The sequence below is a fragment of the Marmota flaviventris genome, chromosome 6 (assembly GCF_047511675.1).
Source record: "Marmota flaviventris isolate mMarFla1 chromosome 6, mMarFla1.hap1, whole genome shotgun sequence".
NCBI lineage: Eukaryota > Metazoa > Chordata > Mammalia > Rodentia > Sciuridae > Marmota > Marmota flaviventris.
Window position 1 is genome coordinate 10,860,843 of NC_092503.1, and position 14,623 is coordinate 10,875,465.

The window sequence follows — 14,623 nt, forward strand, 5'->3', positions numbered from 1 at the left end:
CCCAGGTTGTCAAATCTATCGGCATTAAATTATGTATGGCATTCTCTTATTTTTTTTTTTTTACAAAATCAGCAAAATTGTTACAGTAGAAATTGTTGTAGTAATTTTCTTTCCGTTGGTATTGATAATTTTTATTTTTTCTTAATTACTCATTGGAGGGCTATCAATTTTATTGCTCTTTCATACACATGCACAAAAACAACAACGAAAATCTCTGAAATCAATTATTTGAATTTACACATATAGACATTGGAACAAGAAAGACAATTGAAACCCAACGTAAACAGAAGAAAAGCAATGCTAAAACTAAGAATGTCAGAAAGATATAGGAATCTACAAAAGGAATGATATTGCCCCCAATAGTAAATACGTATGTGAATATAAGACCTTTCCTTCCCTGTTTTTAGATTTATTTAAAAGATAATAGATTGTTGAAAGAAAAGCAACAAGAATGTACTGTGGGACTGTCAGCTATGTAAACCATCTAATAACAAAGAGGGAAGAGAGGGGCTTCAAGGTACGCTATTGGGAGCTAGGCCATGAGTGAAGGGGTGCAGTATCAACCCTTTTGAAGGTTAAACTCTGGTAAATTAAAGGTGTATTGTGGACCAGTCCTGAGCATTTTTAGTTAAGAGATTTTGCCTTGTGCCAAAACCTGGGTCTGTGTACTTTCTGTGCATCTTCTCTTTTTGGTCATGTTCTCTTTGATAGCCTTGAACATGTCTTACCATTTGTGAGCTGAGCAGATCTCAACCAGGCGCTGGGTCCTCCCATCCCGACACCCGCTTTCTCTCTGTGGCGCATCCTTCTCTCTGGCCCTCAGTCCTCCAAGTCCACACCTGCCTTGGTGTGTGCTGACGCCATCCTCCGTGGCCTTCACTCAGAGAGGCCACTGAGCTCGGAGTTGTCTCTTCCTCTGCTTTGACCTGAATCTGCCGTGGAGCATTAGGCAGACTAGGGCAGTCACAGGATTATCTTGCTTTCTTTCTCTTTGAGATCACAGGTCAGTGTGGGTGGTTATCTGGTGTTTGAGAATCCCTGTTTCATAGATTTGGTCCATTTGTACAGCTGTCTAAGACCCGTGGGCAACTTGGGTAGCACATGGTCTTTTGCCGAAGGAAGTGGACTCCCCCAGACTCTGTTCTCCCTTCCAGCTGGCATACTCCTAATGCTCTCCCAGCTCTGCCATTGCACCTGTCGACTAGCTTACAGTCTGCAGGCCCATGTCTCCTTCTGGTCTGTAAGCACCGTGAGAGTAGCGGCCGTCTTATTCATCTTTGTATTTCAGCACTTGGAATAATACCCGGCTCACAAATATGCTCAAAAATGGTTTTGCAACATTTCTGGTCTTCCCATCCCTTTGCTTGGGCCATTGGGACATATTACGTTGCAAACTCATACGCATACCAAGGAACGGTAGAAAAGGGGCACAAGTCTCGCCGTTTCCCTTATCGGAGCCCAAGCCAGACATCACCAATCACCCGTTTTCAACTTTTCACCTGAATTCTCGTGTGGCTTTCAACTATTTCCTAGCACAGTTTCTGGTATCACCTGAGGATGAATGTAAAGTTCACTCCTAAGCTGAAACTTCATTAGTAGTACCCTTTCTTGGAGACGGCATTTTTACTTCTTCTGGAAACATTTATGTGATATTTGTTGTTTGCTGCCACCATTCTCAGTACCTCAAAATAATAACTACTTTATTATTACAATCATATACTATATAAACTTGCATTATCTCCATTTTAAACATGAGAAAATTGAAACAGAGAAGTTAAGTAACTTGTCCTTCATTACACAGCTGCTAAATGGTGTGCGGGGATGTCTTCCCTCGGGCATCCTGCTCCCACATCCATGCTCTCGTTGTTAGCACTGTGCTTCCTCCAAGGCGTAAGCCAACTAAGATGTGTCTGTTTAGAAGAAGCTGAGAAAATCGTTAACGCCTCCTTTCTGACAGGCAGCAGTAAGGGACAGGCAGGAACAGATGGGCTTGGAGTTAAAAGCACCTTGGGCCTCTTTGCACACACGGGAATGATACCGATCATGCTCTTGATTTATTTAACAAATATCTACTTTGTCCTTTCTGTGTTCCGGGCACTACTGGGAGGAAAAAGCAAGTGCTAAGCCAAACAGAGCTCCAATCAGTTACATAGCACCAGGTCTCACCCAGACACACAAACTAGAGTGTGTGTGAGAGAGCTGAGCTTGTCCTGACCTGCAGCCACCACCACATGCACCACACGCCTGGGAAGGAGTTTTGGGGAAAACAGAATTGGGAAAGTCCTGGCCCTGCTGTGGGAGGGACTGGGACATTCGGAAGGTGACCAATACCTTCATCTTCAAGCATCAGTTGACTTGTCGTGGGGACATCTTTATGCAAGAGGCCTCTCTGCCTCTTTCAGCTCTTTCCTAGGCACACAAATGGGTCTGATCCCCCAAAGACCAGAATCGAGAGTCAGCACAAGACTAAGCAGCTCAAGAGGCGAGTATCCCATGTAGCACTTATGGTCAAACAGAAGAGTCAGAAAACAGACTCAACACCTCTGCAGGAGGACCAGAGGCCCTTCTTTCTGTTGTTTTAAATACTCAGCTGCCCCAGGGATATGGATTAAAACAATACTGGAGGAATTTGCTCTTCCATGCAGGAGATACCTTGGGCTTTATCATGGGAGACGGGAACTCTTTGGATGAAAAGAAGCAAAGAATTTCTTAACCATTCACATTTTGAGAACTGGCTTGGCAGCCTGACCCTTGTCCACTAGTCACCCCTGGGTGCCCCACAGAACTTTACAGAAATGCTGAGCACAAGTTGAGACCACATGCTTAATTATTAAACATGGCAATTATCCAGGCTGACTGGGAGGGGGTGTTATATTGTTTGTCATTGCCCAAGGTCATTCATGCTGTGCTCTGGTGGAGGGGCACTGCTCCATCAGATACTTTGGGGGAAAAAAAATCTCATTTCATAGGAATTCTGCTTCTCACTTCAAAGCCTATTAGATGCTATGTTTTTCAGCAGCTGAGAGCAAAATATTGTCAGAACATAGGTTTTTAATGGGTTGCTCTTCTCCTCCTTGATTTCCTGTGCTACAGAAAGTTGCCTGTGCGTGCACGTGCCTTCTCGGAGCAGGAAGTGTTGGGAGAGGGGGTCTCTGCTGACAGAGCCTTTCTGCCTGTGGACATGAGGTGAAGGAGGGAAACCTCCATCAGCCCCATTAGGTGCTGGACCCTAGAATGTGAGCTTTGCTTTTGGAAGCAGAACAACTGGTTGACTTCTGAAGAAGCTCCAACTTGCTCCATTTTACCTTTTCAGAAAACAAATTAAAATGTCGGAATGAATGTATGCTCACATTTGTGTGTAAGAAAAGATTAGTGGAGCCTAAGTAAAAAACAAAAATTAGATTTTGTTTTTATGTTTTATTTTCTAATGGACAGAATATATATATCATTTTTTAAAAAACAAGAAAGACAAAATAAAGTGAAAACAGCTTTCCTTCCAGAAAATAAGTCCTAATATCTATTATGCCTCAGAGATAATCATTTTGTGTATAATCGATCCTTTTTGCAACTATAAACACATAGGCATATATGAAATTTAACTCATTTATATTAGTGTGAGTGTTTATTTTGTGCAAATGGATATGAACCTTGTTGGGGAGGTGCTGAGAGGTAACCTTACATAGGACCACTGGTCAGGAAGTTGGCTTACTAAAATCAAGACAAAAATCTACTGGCTTGGATTTTATACTATTACCCTGAAGGGTAGGAGGGGGTAGTAATTGTGTCTACAGTGCAAAAGCATCATGCAAAGAATTTTGTGAACACAGAACCTACTGCAAAATTTGGACGACTCAATATAAAAGTAAAAATATAGGTCTTCCTGTTCAAGAGTAAGAATTTTAAGACAAAACAGCAGAGCAAAGGCTTTTTAGTATAAGGTGCAACAATTCAGGGTGCATACCCATGAAGCCAGCCCTCTGTGTGTGTTGTCAAATTCATCCATGAAACAATGGAAATGTCATCGCTTTTGCTAGGCAGATGGAGAGCTGAGATGTAGGAGTTTCCATCCTTAATCTTCTTTCCAGAGCATTTACCTGTAGGATATCATGGTTTGGAAATAGCATCTATACCAAGACAATATCAATTCCCCAAAGAAAGAAAATATTTGACCCTGATATTGGTCATCTGGACAATGTGAATTTTCTGTTAGAGCTGTTCCAACTCCCAGCTACCAGATGTCTGTAAAAATTCATAGCAGGCTATTAAATTTAGCAGATCCTGTCTTAATTAGATTAGCTTTTGCACAGCACGACGGCTGAATGTCTCTCTGATGGAGGGCTTATAAAGATTTCTGGTGGGAATTCTTTATGGAAGATGGAGTCTTTTATCCACAGAGACTGACGAATGGAGAAGAAGGAAAAAAAGACACCCCACCTCATAATAGTATAAAACTGTGGTCACGGCGTGTCAAAGCAGAAACACGGGTCTTTATTTCATTGATGTTTCCTTTTTATTTGGCTTCAGAACAGGATGGTTGGGGATAAAGATGGGGGAGGGGTGTTCGAAACGACCAGCTAGGAAAATCACATAAGGGAGGTGGAAATCTACAAGCAAATCTTGTCATCAAATCCTCCAATAAATCCTGCACCAAAGGGGTGCTCAGTGTTCAGTTGCCTGATACAGCCTGAGTTTTTTTTTTTTTTTTTTTTTCCTTCTTTTCAAAGAGGAAACAAAACTGCACGGTTTATCTTGAGCTGGTCTTACGTAATTAAACTCATCATCTATTCTTGCCCCCTGTTTAAGGTCACCGCAAAAGCTCATGCGACACAACACCAGCAGCCTGAAGTCCCCCTCTTCATTTTCCCCTCTGCATTCTGCCACCGGCAGAGGACCTGGCCTGCAGTGTTTTGTGGACGCATTTCTTGTCTATTGATGTGGGTCCATACATGATAACCGTTTTGAGAGCCAAGTGTCTCTTCCCAGCGCCTGGTGTGCAGACCATTCCGTAAAGGCAAAGGATGTGGGTCATTTTTCTTGTCTTAGCATGCATCAGCTGAAAGCCCGTGTCCAGGCCGACCTTGTCCAGGAGACAGAGAGGACAAGAGGAAGAAGACACGCATCTGTTTCCACCTCACAACCTCCCTGATAGTGGGCATGGGGGGGAATTCGGGCTTTCCAAACCCCAGAGCACATGAGAGTGGGCTGGGAGCGAGGGTGGCTGGGAGAAAGAATGGCCCATCATTTGTTCCCGAGGCACGCTGATCAGATTCACATCATACACAGGCAGGGTTACTAGGCAACTGATTAAATAAACGTGCTGGTCCTACAAGCGAGCTTGCAATTAATTAACTTAACCATTTTCATTTCGACTGTTTTCTTCCCTTCTCCACCTCAACTTGCTTTGAGATTCTGAAATGGGAGAGGCATTGGGATCTTCTTGCATGCAGAAGGCGGCTGGGAACCATTTGCCTTCCTGCCCGATTCCTTCCCAGGCTCCCAATGGAAGAACCTGCTTAGCAGGTGATTAACGCGTTAAGTAAATAAAGCATATGTGTAAAGGCCCCAAAGTGCTGCACATACATGGATTCAAAATCCGTTATGCTTCCTAGTCCTGCTATTGCTGGCTAGGACAAGGTGAAAAGGAGCATACGCTATGGAAAATCATTTAAATAGATTGTTTCAATTCAATATGGCAGAGGCTGGGGAAGAACCCTGCACAAGCCACAGGCACATCCCCTTCCATGCTATGGGACAGAAATGCTTCCAAACCTGAAAGCATCTTGGAGGGGAGGAGGCCTGAACCATGTCTTGAAAGCCCAGAGGGTGAGGAGCAGGTCTGCTGTGAACAAAGACCAGGTCAGGCTGGTACCGTTGCAAGCAGCTTGGTTCTGTGGCCATGTATTTGAAGTCATCAATGAACGGTTAGGAGAGGGGTTGGAGCAATTGGTAGGGCCAGACTGTAGCGGCCTATTCATGTCTCTGACTTTATCCTGTGAGTAATGGCAGACACTGAGGGATTTGACAAGGGATGACATGTAATCAGGATGTCACTTTTCAGTCGTATAGTATTTGGTCACATGGCACCAGGACAGAGAAGCAACTGAAGATGCTTTTGTAATAGTTCACAAGAAAGACTAGGGAATTAAGCAGGGGAGGAGGAATTTGGTGGGAGAGACAGCGTGAGAGTAGTTTGGCCCTTGGCCCTGGATTAGGAGTGGGTAGGAGGGCGGGAAGGATGGTGGTCAGGTCAGCCAGATTTGAGGCAGAGCCTATGGCGGGAGCCTTCACAGAAACCAAAGAGCACAAAAGAGGGAGGGAGGAAGGAAAGAAACGAATTCTGCTTTGTACTGGTTAAGTGTTAGGTGTCTCTGTCCAGAAGGCTATTGGTTAAATAAAGCAATTCCTTAATAATTCCCTAAAGACAGGGTTTGGGGAGGATCCCTTATAGAATCTACGTTGCCAAACAAACTCCCATATAGGACTATAGGAATTTCCATAGTGATTTTCTAGAGTAGAGAATGGGTATGGAGAAGGGATGGGGCCAGACCTTCTGAGCCTTCTCCACTTAAATGTCTGACAGTAACAGCCAAAGAATCAACCGATAACGTCATGGTTCATCTCAGCTCCCCGGTTCACCCTCCCCTGTGCTTCTAACTGTGGGGCACAGCTGACGTTTAAGGTGGAGTAGGCGGAATTAGCTACAGGAAAGGGATCATCCTGAAAGATCTGATGCGCACGGTCAAGCTCTGCCACCAGCCCCTACGACAGCGCTGCTTCCTGCTTCTGATGACAGGAGGGCTGGTGACAAGTGGGACCAGGGGAGAAGGTCCTGGCTGCCCCACTAGGGACAGATCACTTCTCCTGGCCCTGGGAACCAAAGTTCTGTTTCCTTTGACAGCAATCAGATTTACATCCTTGCTTTCACATTTGCCTTAAACATGCCAGCTTTCTGTGTAGCCGCCACCACGTCAGGCAGCGTCAGTGAATGTGAATGACTGCTCTGTGCACAAAGGTCTTGACCAGGGGCGGCTGGGGAACACCACAGTACACAAGCACAGTGGGCTCCACAGAAGTTTCTTTGGCATTTAGAGGTAACATGGGACACAGAACTGTCACGGTCAGGTGTATACCTCTTCTCCCTCGTTAAAAAAAAAAATTATGTATATATTCATAGATTATTTCATAAGGTTTAATGGTTTCATCTGTGGAGGTGGGCATGAATGGCCCAAGGCTGGGCTGCTGAGACAGAATGCCCTAGAATGGGTGGCTTCCTACATTGTAAGTATCTTGATTATATATGTGCATATACATACAGACATATGTGTGTGTGTGTGTATACATGGGTATGTATATATATGCATACACATATACATGTACATAATCAATACTTATTTATCTTCTTGGTGGTTAGTTTGTTTCAAGTTTTTTACAAATACAAACAATACTGAATGTTTTAAGTTTCACCTTAAAATTTCTATTGTCTGAACCGAGCCTGGTGGCACATGCCTGTGATCCCAGCGGCTTGAGAGGCTAAGGCAGAAGGGTTGCCACTTTAAAGCCAGCCTCGACAACTCAGCAAGGCCCTAAGCAACTTTGTGAGATCCTGTCTCCAAAACAAAAAAAATTTTTAAAAAGGTGGGGGGTGTTGAGGATGTGGCTCAGTGGTTTAGCACCCCTGGGTTCAATCCCTGGTCAAAAAAAATTTTTTTCCTATTGTCTGATATTAATATGACTGGACCAGTTTTATTTTGCTTGTTTTTTTTTCTTTTATTTTCCAACTTCCTGTGTCTTTATGTTTTAGTGGACATTTCTATAAAGAGAGCATAACTAGAATTTATTTTCCTAGTTTTTGGTTTTGTTTCTATAATAATCTGTGTGATATCACTAATCTTTAGCTACAGAGTTTATTCCATTTATATTTATTATGATTGTGAGTTTTTTAATTTATTTCTACCAACTTATTTTGTTCTTTTTATTCTTTCTTTCCTTCTTTTTTTCTGTCTTTTTTTGATCTGTGTTTTTTTTCTGGTGGTTACTCTCTAAATGTTAACATGAATCACAGAGCTAAGAAGGTCTCAAACAGTATCTCTAGCTTTTCCTGAGTCATGTGCACCTTGACATATTTTCTTTTGAATAAACCCTTTCCATCCTGCATGCTATTAAAGTGTTTTGTGTCTACCTTTTGATACCACTCAAAATTAGATACTGTTTTTATTTTAGTCAATCTTTACTAAAATTTATCTACATGTATGTCACTTTCTTTGTTCAAAGTTGCTCTTTTCTATGAGATAATTTTCATTTTTCTTTAAATATATTCACTAGGAGTTCCTTCAGTGAGGATAAATTTCTTCCTGGGGGTAAATTTTTTTTTCCTATTTTAGACATAACTCAGTCCACTTTTGATTTTTTTTCAATGCTATTTTTAAGTTTTTTAAACAATTATGGATTTGCAGAAAGTTGCAAAGATGTGGGTCTGTTCACCCCGACCCTCAGCCTTCCCCAAGGGGAACATCTTGCCAGGTATAGTACAGTATCAACATCAGAAATGGGCATTGGTACAGACCAGAATTCATTCAGATTTCTCCTCACACCTACATTCATCTCCCTCTCTCCAGTCACATGTATCGCTTTGAGCAACACCCGGTGAAGATACTTAACTGGACCACTGCCCGAGTTCTTCCTGTGCTACTTTTTATAGAAACCCTGCCCCATTCTCCCTCCCTCCTTAAACCCTAATGGCCAGCCACTAATCTGTTTTTCCTTTTGTTTCCATGATTTTCTCATTTCAACAACATTATATAAACGAAACCATGAAATATGTAATTTTTCACGGTTGCCTTTTTCTACTCGGCACGTTTCTCTGGAGAGTCATCCGGGCTTTTGTGTGTAACAGTGCTGCATTTCTTCTTGTTGCTCAGCAGCATCCTGTGGCCTGGATGTGTACGAGTTTAACCACTCACACTCTGAAGAAGGTGTGTGAGTTAACAGTCTGGGTTCCCGTGCATGACAGAACATTCACATGATGCTCTAGGATAGATGCTCCAAAATTTCATTGCTAGGTCATGTTCACACTTGATTTTTTTAAAAAAAGATATGTAGTTTAACTGTTATTTTTTGAATGTAAAATTTAGATTTTTTTTTTGTCTTTATCTTCATTGTTGCTGTTGAGAAATCATTTTTCTTTGAAGTACCTTTCTGTTTTAAGTAGAGTGTTTTTCCTCTGGCTGTTTTTAGGAACATTTTGCTTTGGTAATCTCAAGATAGTTATTCTTGGATGATGCTGTGGCACATGCTTAAAATCCCATAGGAGGCTGAGACAGGAGGATCACAAATTTGAGGCCAACCTCAGCAACTTAGTGATAGACCCTGTCTCAAAACAAAAAAATCAAAAAGGGCTGAGGATGAGGATGTGGCTTAGCGGTTCATCCTGATTTTGGTATCAGGGATTGAATCCCTGGGTACAAAAAAAGAAAAAGAAAGAGAGACTTTTTCCCTTTTGGGAATTTTAATTCCATGAATCACAGGATTAATATGTTTCATCATTTCTCAAAAATCCTCTGTCATTATCCCTTTCAGTTTTCCTTCCCCATTTTCTCGTAGTCTCTCCTACTTGATAAATTATGAACTTTTCTTTCCTAGGTCCTTTAATTTCTCTTTCGAATTTTTCAACTTCTCATTCATTTTGGGTTACTTCATAAGTTACATTTTATAGTTTCCAAATTTTCTCATTCCCTGTATCCAAACTCCTACTTAATCTGTATATTTTGAAAGTTGTTTTCATATATGTTGATCCCTGTATTAGTTTCTCTTGACTTACTCATATTTTTAATTTTGTAAATTCTTCCTGTTGTCTTCTTAAGTAACAAAAGATCCGTCCTTCTTTGTCTATTTTTAATAACTTGATGATGTGGGTTGCTTAAGCATCTGATTCTCCTATTTGTTGTTTTTGCTTGTGGAGGATGACTTTCCCAAGTCTCTGTCAGCTTGAGCTCAGGCTTTGGGGGGCCTTATCTCTGGACTCCTTTGCTGCCTGGATTGAAGAGGTATCCTTCCCGAGAGATCTTCTGTTTGCTGAAGCCAGATTCCCCAGGGCATTGCTACTTTGAGACTGCTTTTGTACCGATTCCTTTGCTTGGGAGTTCCCAGACCAATTAAATAGTATGAATTCAAGCCTGAACCCCATGTGAAGTCAGACCTTCTTGTTAATAATTCTGGGGATGTATTTTTATTTTTTGGTTCACCCAGGCTGAGAGAGACAGACTGTAACAGTATAATACATGCTGCATGTGCCCTACCACCCCAGGAAATTGACATTGATAGAAACCATGAAGTTGATTCAGATTTCTCCACTTACATGTCCACCTTTGGGCCCAAGGGATTAATTCTTCCAGCCACTGGGAGTTCTATCCATGGACAGCCGAGGAATTGTCCTCAGTGCAGGTTCATGCCCCTTTCCCAGGGGCAGCCTGCCCCTAATATGATACAAAACAAAAAGCTGGGCCCCCTGTGGCCCTACTGAGGACAGCTGTCCATCCTCAGAATTCCCTGTGGAGTGGCCAAGACTTGCTGTGACTATGTGGCACTTCAGTTTTCCCTCTGCCCCATCCTGCTTTCAACCCTCTCCCCACAGGCATGGATCCTAAGAACTTGCACGGATAAGCCATCCTGCATGCTAAGTGGTGTCTCTTTCTGATTTTCATGGAGAGCAACCTGTGACAACCTGCGTGCCATCCTCCCTTGACCTTGTCATCCATCTGGGTCTGGATTATTGCAGGTGTCTCTGGTTACACTTCCCACATCATACGACCATAGTTTCTGTCTTAGCCTGGCTGATAAAGCCCCTGATAAAGTTTTGGAGGCGACATCTAAAACCAGTACCACTGAGCTAAAATCAAGCATCAATAGGGCCACGTTGGTTCTGGAGGCCCAAGAAGATCTATTCCTCATCCCTTCCTGCTCCTGTTGGCATTCACTGGTTGGTGGCTGTACCAGTCCAGTCTTCAAGCCAGCATCTTCAAATCTCTCAGAGCTCTGCCCTCACATGGTCTATCCTCTGTGTATGTTGTCAAATGTCTCTCATTCCCCCCACTTCACTCTCTCTCTCTTGAGTTTGCTTATTGTGCATTTGGGGCCCATCTGAGTGACCCAGGAAAATCTTGCCATCTCACCATCCTTAAGTTAATCTATCTTCAGAGACAGTGCTCCATCTCTCCCCCCAGTCCTCCCCATATAAAGAGCTTTTTACAGATTATAGGAATTAGGATGTGAATATTTCAGGGAGACATTTTTGGCCTGTCATGGAGGGTGATTTAGATGATTTTAAACGAGAGAGAGGAAGCTTTTGAGAAGCTTCTCGGAAGCATGATCAAGGTTATCAAAGCCTATAGAGATAACGAGAACGAGGAAAAGGTCAAGTGGACCACATTCTGAACAGTTGGGAGGCCCCTAGGGACATGGTCAGAGCACTTCTGTGAGTTACTGCTGGTGGGAGCCCCACTTGAGCATGTTGAGAGGTGAAGAGGAAGTGGAAAGAGAAGGACCCCCTTTCAAATTCCCTTTCTATGACTTAATGATGACCCAAGTTATATTTCATGCATGTAGCCTTGCATCTATAATAGATTTCATGTAGCCTTTTTAATATAAAAAAGAGACAATCCATTGGACTAGATTTATGCTTCTTCTTTACTTGCGAGTATCTGATTATATTTCCCCAGGCCTACTGCCCTCAGTAGGCAAGAAAGCTTTCTACATGTCCTCTGATTTGGGCTCATTTCCCTGAGTCACAAAGCCCTGCCTTCGTCCTTTCTGTCTCTCACATTCTGTTCAGTGTTCTCCTCTACACCCGGCCTCCTTCAGCACACCCTGCCTCCTTCAGCACACCCTGCCTCCTTCAGCACACCCTGCCTCCTTCAGCACACCTGGCCTCCTTCCCCACATCCAGCCTGTCATTTGCCTCCCGATGAGGAGCACTGAGGCATAGCCCTCATCTAAGCACAGCCAAGCAAGAGTCATGAAGCCAGGGAGGAGGGAGTTTCCAAGACTGAGAGAAACCTTCTTAAACTTTTGTTGGAAGGAATAAATCAGTCAGAAATCAGAAGAAAATAGTTTCAAAACTATTTCACATCAATCACAGATATCTACGTATTATCAAATTTATAAAAAACATGACAGAGTTAGCTAGAAATAAAATGATCAAAATAATATTTGTAGGCTTCTTCTCAAAAACACGTTTGTTGTTTTTTTCTCCTATACATGGCTTAAATATTTGCTCTTAGATAAAATGAAAACTCAGTGATGTAGTATAGTCTAATTTGTCTCATCTCAGAAATACCCTAGGGGATCCAAGAGGTTGAGGCTTCAGAATCCTGATTATTTTGAAATAGAAAAAAAAAAAGAGTTTATGGTGAAACTTAAAAGTTATGTGTCTTTAAAATACGCATTCACAGCAGCTTTTATTCATAGCCCAAATCGTAAACCACTCAAATGCCCATCAGCTGGTGAATGGATGAACAAACAAGGTGCATTTATATGCTGCACAACAACGCAGCTAGAGAGCAGACGACCCGACCCGTACGTCCAGCATGGATGGACCTCCAAAGCATTATGCTAAGTGGGAGAAACCAGGCTTGAAGGTGCACTACAATCTGTACAATTTCATTCACACAACAGATGGAAAAGATCAATGGAATCAATACTGATAGAAAGCATATGGTCGTCACCTCACCCATAGCTGGGGTGGCAGGGCCTGGGTTAGGAGGAGCACAGCCTGGGGAGCTTGCAGAGAGCTGGAATGTCCCCACCTGACATGGTGTTGGCTACACAAGGGTATGAAACATTCTTATTTTCTTTTAAGCCATCCAATTTATGGTCATTTGTTACAGCAGCCACAGGAAACTAATACACACTCGGACAGTTCCTTTTCTCCATTTTTCTCTTCTTTCTTTGTGAGGACACCCAAAAGGCAATGAGAATTCAACTTCCTGATCTCATCCAATTTTTCTTCTACATTTTCTTAGTATCTATGTTTCATCCTGGGTACCCTGATGCAGTGTGGAGTCATGAACACTCAGTTCCTAAGCCAAATCTCTGGTTGCCAGTGGGCCAGCATGTGGATCTTCCATATTCTAAACCCTGTGCTTCTGGTTTCCACTGACTGAGTTCCCTTTGGAGTTGCTCGGTTGAACACAGTGAGAGGATGTCAGTCCTTGACCGCAGGCCTTCCCCTGCAGCACATCATGGAATTCTCCTGGGCACTGGCTCCTAGGGCAGTGACGCAATGCAGATGAAACCCCAGTTCCTGTCCTAAAAGCCTGCACACCCAGGCTTTTCCTGGAGAAGCCTGTCCCCCTCCATACTTCTCTGTCCCTGTCCTCTGCAGAGCTCTTCCTTTCCTCACCATGCTGGCCGAAGACTATGGACTGTGGTGTGGTCCTGCAAGGAGCGGTCTCCATTCTTTTCCACGCCAAATTCTAACTTCCACTGGAGTCCACAGTCCGGTCTGTGAGGCTATTGGGGGTTGAAGACAGGAAACATTCTTATTTTCTTCTCATCATAGTGCACACAGGGTATGATCAAATTCAGGGTAGGAAGAGAGAGGGTCCAAACTGAGAAAGTAGCAATGACAATCTTGTATTAAATCCCCAGAGAAATGCTAAGTCACCTTTTCTTTGAAATCAAAACACCATCCTTTAAAATGTGAATGGCTAAAGTGACAGTAGGAAAGGCACGAACGGTAGATGTGGGTGGTAATTTGGAAATGAAGCTCAGGCACCCAGAGGTAGGTCCTCTACTCTAACCAGGTAGACCTTCTCAGCCCCCCTGCATGTCCACCAACACCCACAGGGACTGTGAGAATTTCCAGGGGACCCATAAGTATCTTCCTCTGAGCAAAATGACCTCCTTCAAGACCAGCATGGTGTGGCCTGAGGCTGCGTTCAATGGCCTCCGCCTCGGGTATTTGTGGCTGCTACAGTCTCTGCTAGGAGCATCCCAGCATTTCTGTCCTAGTGTCCCTGCACCCCTGGGGACTTGGGTAGTGATTGGACTCTTGCGCTATTTCCAACACTTTTCAAAGCTTAACGGGAGCCCGCAGCGAGGCTATGAGGACAAAATACAAAGACCCCATCTTTGGCAGTGGGAATCATTTAAAATCAGTTATGCTAATTTAAGTTAGTTCACGACAAGATGAAAAACTCTGGCCACCCTGTATGTTGCCGGTGAACACAGACGACGAAGCACATTCATCAGCAAGCAATCAATGTTGTGTGGTTTGCAGACAGAAATCTGTGACAATGTGCTTCCTACTGGGAGCCGTAATAAAGGTGGCCCTCGGTGGCGAGAAAAATTAGAGATTACGACTGTAAATCTTTCCAGGGCTGTCTTTATACAAAATCTCTCTCAACCTAATTACTCACTTTCTGTTTTACTTATTTTTTAAAATCCTTTCATAAATATTATACTGCCATCTACTCTCCTCCCCCTTCTCCCTTCTCGCCACACAATAGGGGCCCAGTGGATGATTTACAGCCCGGTTCTGGAGACTTCTTAAAAATGATGACATAAAGGAATGGCTCCTACATTACGGAAGTGACTCAGCGTACAGAGACCCAATATGGGAAAGGAC

The 14,623-nt window shown here is 43.1% G+C and overlaps 1 long non-coding RNA gene across 1 annotated transcript in view; it reads left to right on the top strand.

The window, feature by feature from the left end:
- LOC139706011 (uncharacterized) overlaps positions 1-5,295 on the top strand; it is a 61,119-nt gene extending 55,824 nt beyond the window's left edge. Inside the window, exon 3 of the long non-coding RNA XR_011707686.1 lies at positions 4,804-5,295. This is a non-coding gene — a long non-coding RNA (uncharacterized lncRNA). The remainder of the gene's footprint in view (positions 1-4,803) is intronic.
- Positions 5,296-14,623: the final 9,328 nt, after the last annotated feature.